Below are 6,029 nucleotides of genomic sequence, written 5' to 3'. Positions count from 1 at the left end.
TACCAACGAGTTCGTACATCAAACAGCCAATACCTCGCCATTACGCTTATGATGCTGCAGCAGATATCTGCTGTTTTGTTCGACGAACTTTTCCTAATCTTATATGTTAGTTATATTTCAACAATACGTCTGAATTTCCGCCTAGTTCATTATTATGTAAGAGATTCATGGAGATTCTTACAACAAAATGAACATACAAAAATTCAGTCGCTTGTGCGCTACCCTACCTAACTTGAAAACACTTGTTCATCTGTTACGATTGTTCCAACTTAATTTCACCACTCTTGCTCAACGAACCTCTAAAACAAAATATACTTTACCAAAAAACATCCAGGGCGCCAGCAAATAAAAAGAATTGTAGAGAAAAAACCGTGGCTATATATAGGTTCATCCGCTGCAAAACACCGATGGTGACAATTTCAACTCTTTAACAGTGTTTAACAATAGTAGGGCTTAAATTTTTAATTTTTTTACGACGAATTCATACTCAATCAAGTTTACTTAATATTGTTTTCTTTTCAAACGTGCTATTTTGTTACACGAAAACTTAATTTTTATTAAATGAACATAACAAAACCGGTGTTTTGTGCGTTTGGGTTGGGTCATGTTTCAATACTTTGAATAGGAAATAGTAACTTACGAACAAAAAGATAAATGTAATATTTCAGAATCTTAAAAATTAAGAATCTGGATAATTTTATGAATCCAATTTACATTTTTTAATTCTTAGTTGCTAAAAGAACACAATTTTTTAACTTGAAATGGTTACTGTAGCAATGCCAAGCCAAGATGTGAAAAGGTTTAACGGAAAACTGTTATTGTTTTCGTAGTTTTAAAAAATGAACTGTATTCAACGGATAATTCTGCAGATGATTGTGAAATAATAACTTCTATGGGAGAAGGTTTAACTAGTAAAACAAGCCGTCAAAACGCGGAGCAAATATTATCGGTTGTTTTTCAACACGACAAGCTATAAGCCTACGCCTGTTAATATAAATGATCGTGTTTGAAATTGCAAACATAGAGTAGGGGAAGCCGCCATGTTTGAATGTAGCCTATTTACGTTTTAATTGGCAATACATTACTTGGAGTTTGTAGCCTAAGTATTAGTGTATTGTTTGTTGACTAGTCTCTTTCTGTGAGGGTAAGGATGTTGGAATGTGTGTGTATCAGAGGATTGTGGTTAATTTCAAGTAGAATAAAGATATTTTTATTCAAGATTAAATTATCATTAAAGAGATCATTATGCATCTAATGAAAGTTGAATTTATGGCTAATTATTTGACGTGCTGTGCCGCAAACTTCAGCGAATCCTACCATCATTTCAGATAAACGGCTTGTATTATATGAATACTGCATCGACTAAGAGAAAAGTTTTGTCTTTAATTCTTCAGTGGGAACAACAAAGACTATTCCTAACCTTGTTTTTTTTTCCCTCTTTATGCAGAATAGTGTGGCTTGAGTTATTGTATATGGCAGAGCGGTGGAAAACAAAGAAAGAGAACACAATTCCATGATTCTCGAAAGCTGTTGATCGCACAGCTAGACGCTCACTCGACAAATGTTATGTGCAGCCCTCGATAAAAGCGGAGCCGAAAAACTGCGAAATGAAGTTTCATTTTTCACAAGAAAATGGGCATTTACAATCGCATTGAATAGACGAGTGATGCAGGAGGGAACACACAAGTGCAATTGATTGATGGATGGTGTGCACTGATTTCCATTTGTCTACATCCGTGCTGCTGCTGAAAGGAAGTCAAAGAAGACACCATCCTACACGTTTTTTTCCGATATCGACGTGTCAAGTGCATTTATTCGTCTCTGGGATTCCGGATGTTTTGAATTTGCTGGTGATTCTAGACAGGTTTGCATACTAATTATATTATAGCATTTTCTTGGTATAACTTAATGAGTTTGTTTTGTTTCATTTCATTGAACCAAAGATGCATACACTTTCACATCCAAGATTCTTTGCAGACCAAGGAAAGCGATAATATCAGGTATCATCAGCTCAAAAGTGTTCAGTAGTGGTATATTATACAAGGCACTTATTTTGCTGAACAATAATGTACCATGTGTTAACAATAAATTGCAGAAACTGGAGAAACCTTGATGGATGGTGTTTGTCGTCAAGCTGTTGAAAATCTAGCTGAGAATTTTTGAGGTACTGCTGCTTGTATCAATTTGTATCTTTAGACTTTCCCTGCTGGCCTCTTGTCTACCTCTTCCATTTATCGGGCTGATAGCATGGCAGAAAAGGCAAGAAAGAAGCCCATTTTTTTACTGTTATACCTCAAAAAAGTTTTTAAGCAAATCTGTTTAGGATACAGTGTGTTGTGCATAGTGACGAGAAATCTTTTCAACCATTGAGTGATGACTTGGAAGTGACAAGTACACTGTGTCAGCTCTCGACCTGATTCTTCGTTGTAGATTTCGGTCATTTACCGAAAGAAGAGTAAAAAGGTCGAGTATTTTCATGTTCCAGCCATGTTCCTATCGACAAGTTGTTGGCAATGGATATTTGACATGTTTCCGGTACTCAGAAAAAATTTACCAGGATGATTGACCTTTTCGTAGTTCTAAATGTTTATGCGTAAAGATGGGAAAGAAAAATGACTCGTATTTTTTCAATGCAGGAACGCCCCTGTGTTACGTTCCCTGCTGGGCCAAAATGCGACAATCCTAAGAATGGCAGGAGCGATTGTTAGGAGGATGAATCGAATAATCAAATCAATTCGGTTTTGAACACCAGAAGAAGACGATCAGGAAACTCAAGTAATACCAAAAGCGCTGCTAGCATGGACTAAACTATATATTGCATAGATTAAATGAAAGATGATTGCTCAAGTACGCAGTGACGGGAAATGGCTCGGGTTACCTTGAGCTACGACGAAGATAAGATTATAAGGTTGGAATTCTCCGGGCGTAAAATACTGGCATGAAGTACATCAGGAACAGTAACATATGCAAAACAACTTGAGCTACACGCTTTAAGTTCCCGAGATGGCATTCCTTACTTAATCGCCAGTATGTTTCGGTATATGACAGTTTTGGACCGCCAGATTGCTCTAATAAATTGGCATCTACTAAATATATTGGCGCTATCAAATACCGGGGCGTAATGGCGGTGTCGTATAGAACCACGGCTATAGAACTTGACATGCCGAGATCAAGTTCTGTGCAACCAGTTTGAATGGGGCGCCAAACAGTGACATCTGGCGGGGGAAAGTGAGTGAAGTGCTACGCCATGTAGTGGTCAACACCACAGCTTGTAATGAATTAAGTCAAATGAAAATGTGACAGAAAAAAGAATAAGCATTTAAAATCACGCTATGAACCTTTTTGTTTCACGGTTTACAAGGAAATGACTCGGTAATGAAAATAATCCCACTGTTTATGTTCAGCAACCATTTGCTTAGCACCAGTAGGTAGGGAAAAATTAATTTATATTTTGTAATTTTTTTGCCAACGTTTTGCTGAGTGGACTTGCAGTTTTGTAAAGTTATTCAAGATAACTGCAAATGGTAGTTCCTAAATCAGAAGAATTCTGTCAAACATCTTTCCTGCGTGAACTTTTAAAGATATTGCTATACCAAAGGGCACCCAATGGAGAAAGTGGGCTTCATTAACGATTCAAGTAGTTAACATTTACAATTCAAATGTTAATGTATAAATTTGATTGTATTTTCTTTTATTCAGACTCTTTGATTCTAACAGCCTGGTTGCAAACTGTTAGCCATTTCTCTGCAATGAATGTATTTATTATCCAGTCTTCGACACCCACAAATGCCAAGGTACACAGTTGCTTCTACACTGAGACTGTTAATCTGAAAATATAGTTGATAAGATAACGCCGGAAGCGTCCGCTGTATACAGGATTTTCTATTTAGGAAGGGATGTCGGCCTTTGTAATCTGACACCGATCTACCATTGGGACGGCCAACGGCTCCCCTACACTGGCAGCTGTCTCGGAAAATTTCAACGAGAAAAAAGGAAAGAATTTCTTCACAAGTTATTCCATCATCTATATGCATTGTCCATTTTTATAGATCATTTTAACTTTCACAGTGTTTCTGTGGCCATCTGGACAGGGAAAAATTTACAAGAATATTATTTTAACCGAAACAACTGTCGAATTGTTCATCCCCGTTCCGACTGAATTAAGACTCGCTGGGGTTCGAAATCATACAGGCAGGAGAAAACAAAATGCCTCTTTTTTATTAGCAGGTAATTAAATTTCACAGCAAAATCTACTGGACACATTGCGGGAGTTGCAAAATACCTGTTTTCCATCTAGTGCTAAAAACGGAAAACAATGAAACGCCGTCTAACGGTCGCTTCAGCAAATTTAATAGAAATTAAACAGAAAAAATGTCCAACGCAAAAGATAAAAAAGAAAGCGTTCAGTAATAGGTTAACCAATGGCTTACACTGATAAAGGCACATGTCATTTTTTTTTTTTTAAGAAATTTCCCTGAGGCTCCCCTTCTCTTTTTGGGGTAAATGCCAAACTTTTCTTCTTTATTACGACAAAGGGAGGAGGAGGAGGAGAGAGTCTGCCCTTGCCAGACGGTAATAGCCAGTCAGTGTGGGGTGTGTTCTCGAAGGAGTTTTCTTGTAAACTTTCCCAGACCCTTGTATCTAACAACGGAGGCCCTCTACAAACACAAAAGTTTCTCCTGGGGCAAGTCAAATAGTTAAAAGTTCTACGCATTTGTACGCGCAACACATGAAGTTTGAATAGCGTGAGGCATCCGATTCATTAGAAATTCATGAAACTTTGAAAATGTACCTCAATGACGGAGAACCACCAACTCCTCGATCGTATGAGACATTCTATAGTCTCCCCCTACGGATAGTTCAAGAAATTAAATACAAACAAATGAATCTTGTTTTTCCCTTAAAGATATGCATTTTACTTCTCTTTTTCCCAGACTCGAGCTTAAGATTTGCCCTCCAAATCGGCCGGGTGATATCAGTGTGTGTCCGTCTACACGTGCCGAAGGGTTCGGTATCCGATAAAAACTAGAATTTTCCATTTATTTCCTTAAAAAAAGACTCGTCATCCAATAGACTGTCTAGAATGAAAATAGAAACACACCGGTTTTTAAAATATCGATCCTATTCAGAGTTTTCCTACTATAGGCCTACATTTATTATAGACTAGAATAGAAAGAGGGATGGGAATTGTCCGGTATAGACAGGCAGCCATGACACCGGCTCCCCCTTTTCTGGGCCTTGCTCAATACAATTGAAACCAGCATCCGTCCCCCCTCTTTTATAACAACTTTTTGGTCGGGGAATACGAGTTACCAAAAAAAATATATCAACATTCTTTTTCCATATGGTTTTTAATACAAAGGTTTCCGCATTCTCAGATTTTTGAAACATAATAGTTCCGTATTCAACAGCAATTGTCTTTATCCACAGGTTGATTGTAAAAGAAATCGGTGACGTCATTTCGGGAATTGTGAGGACTCCACGTGCCGAACTTTCGAAGAGGATAAGAAAAAAGGCGTAAAATATAACCCACACCCCAACAAAGAATGGAACATACAAAAATATATAAATAAAAGAAAAACAAAAAAAAAAATCGATAGTTGCAACGATCGCCTCCACGTGGCGCTCGTATCTCCCCCACCCCGGCTATAAATGAACTGGGCGAGAAATACTACGACGCACATATCCAAGTAGAGGTAGGGAAGACCCGAAAAGGGGGCGGTCCTTTCCACGTGGCGTTTTTTTTTTCTTCTTTCGTCTTGTTCATCATCAGGGCTATTGCCCGAGGGGGATCGAGTCTGTTCTACCCTACCTCTCCCCCTCGTGCGACGAAGAAGTAAAACCGTTTTCCCAAAATGATTTGATTATTTTCTTCGTTCGTTTCGCTCCTTATGCAAATTAAATTCGTCCAAATCCGTTCAATGAGCTATGTCGGTTGGGCAATTTCCCATAAAGTTCACTGTCTTATTTTTGAAAATTTCTGATTACGTAGCGTTAACAATCGCGTTGGTATTTCTTCACCTTTCGGG

At 38.0% G+C, this 6,029-nt stretch overlaps 1 long non-coding RNA gene across 2 annotated transcripts; it reads left to right on the top strand.

Moving 5' to 3' along the window:
- The first annotated feature begins 3,296 nt into the window (after positions 1-3,296).
- On the top strand, positions 3,297-5,592 carry LOC130698283 (uncharacterized). Of its 2 annotated transcripts, none has more exons than XR_009003243.2 (5): positions 3,297-3,428; positions 3,493-3,637; positions 3,700-3,794; positions 3,891-4,227; positions 5,431-5,592. It is a non-coding gene; the product is annotated as an uncharacterized LOC130698283 (long non-coding RNA). The 2 variants fall into 2 exon arrangements; XR_009003244.2 differs by having other exon boundaries at positions 3,306-3,372.
- The last annotated feature ends 437 nt before the right edge of the window (positions 5,593-6,029 follow it).

This window comes from Daphnia carinata, chromosome 2, assembly GCF_022539665.2.
Source record: "Daphnia carinata strain CSIRO-1 chromosome 2, CSIRO_AGI_Dcar_HiC_V3, whole genome shotgun sequence".
Lineage (NCBI taxonomy): Eukaryota > Metazoa > Arthropoda > Branchiopoda > Diplostraca > Daphniidae > Daphnia > Daphnia carinata.
Note: the sequence above shows the minus strand (reverse complement) of the source record. Positions and strands in the feature narration are given on the sequence as shown.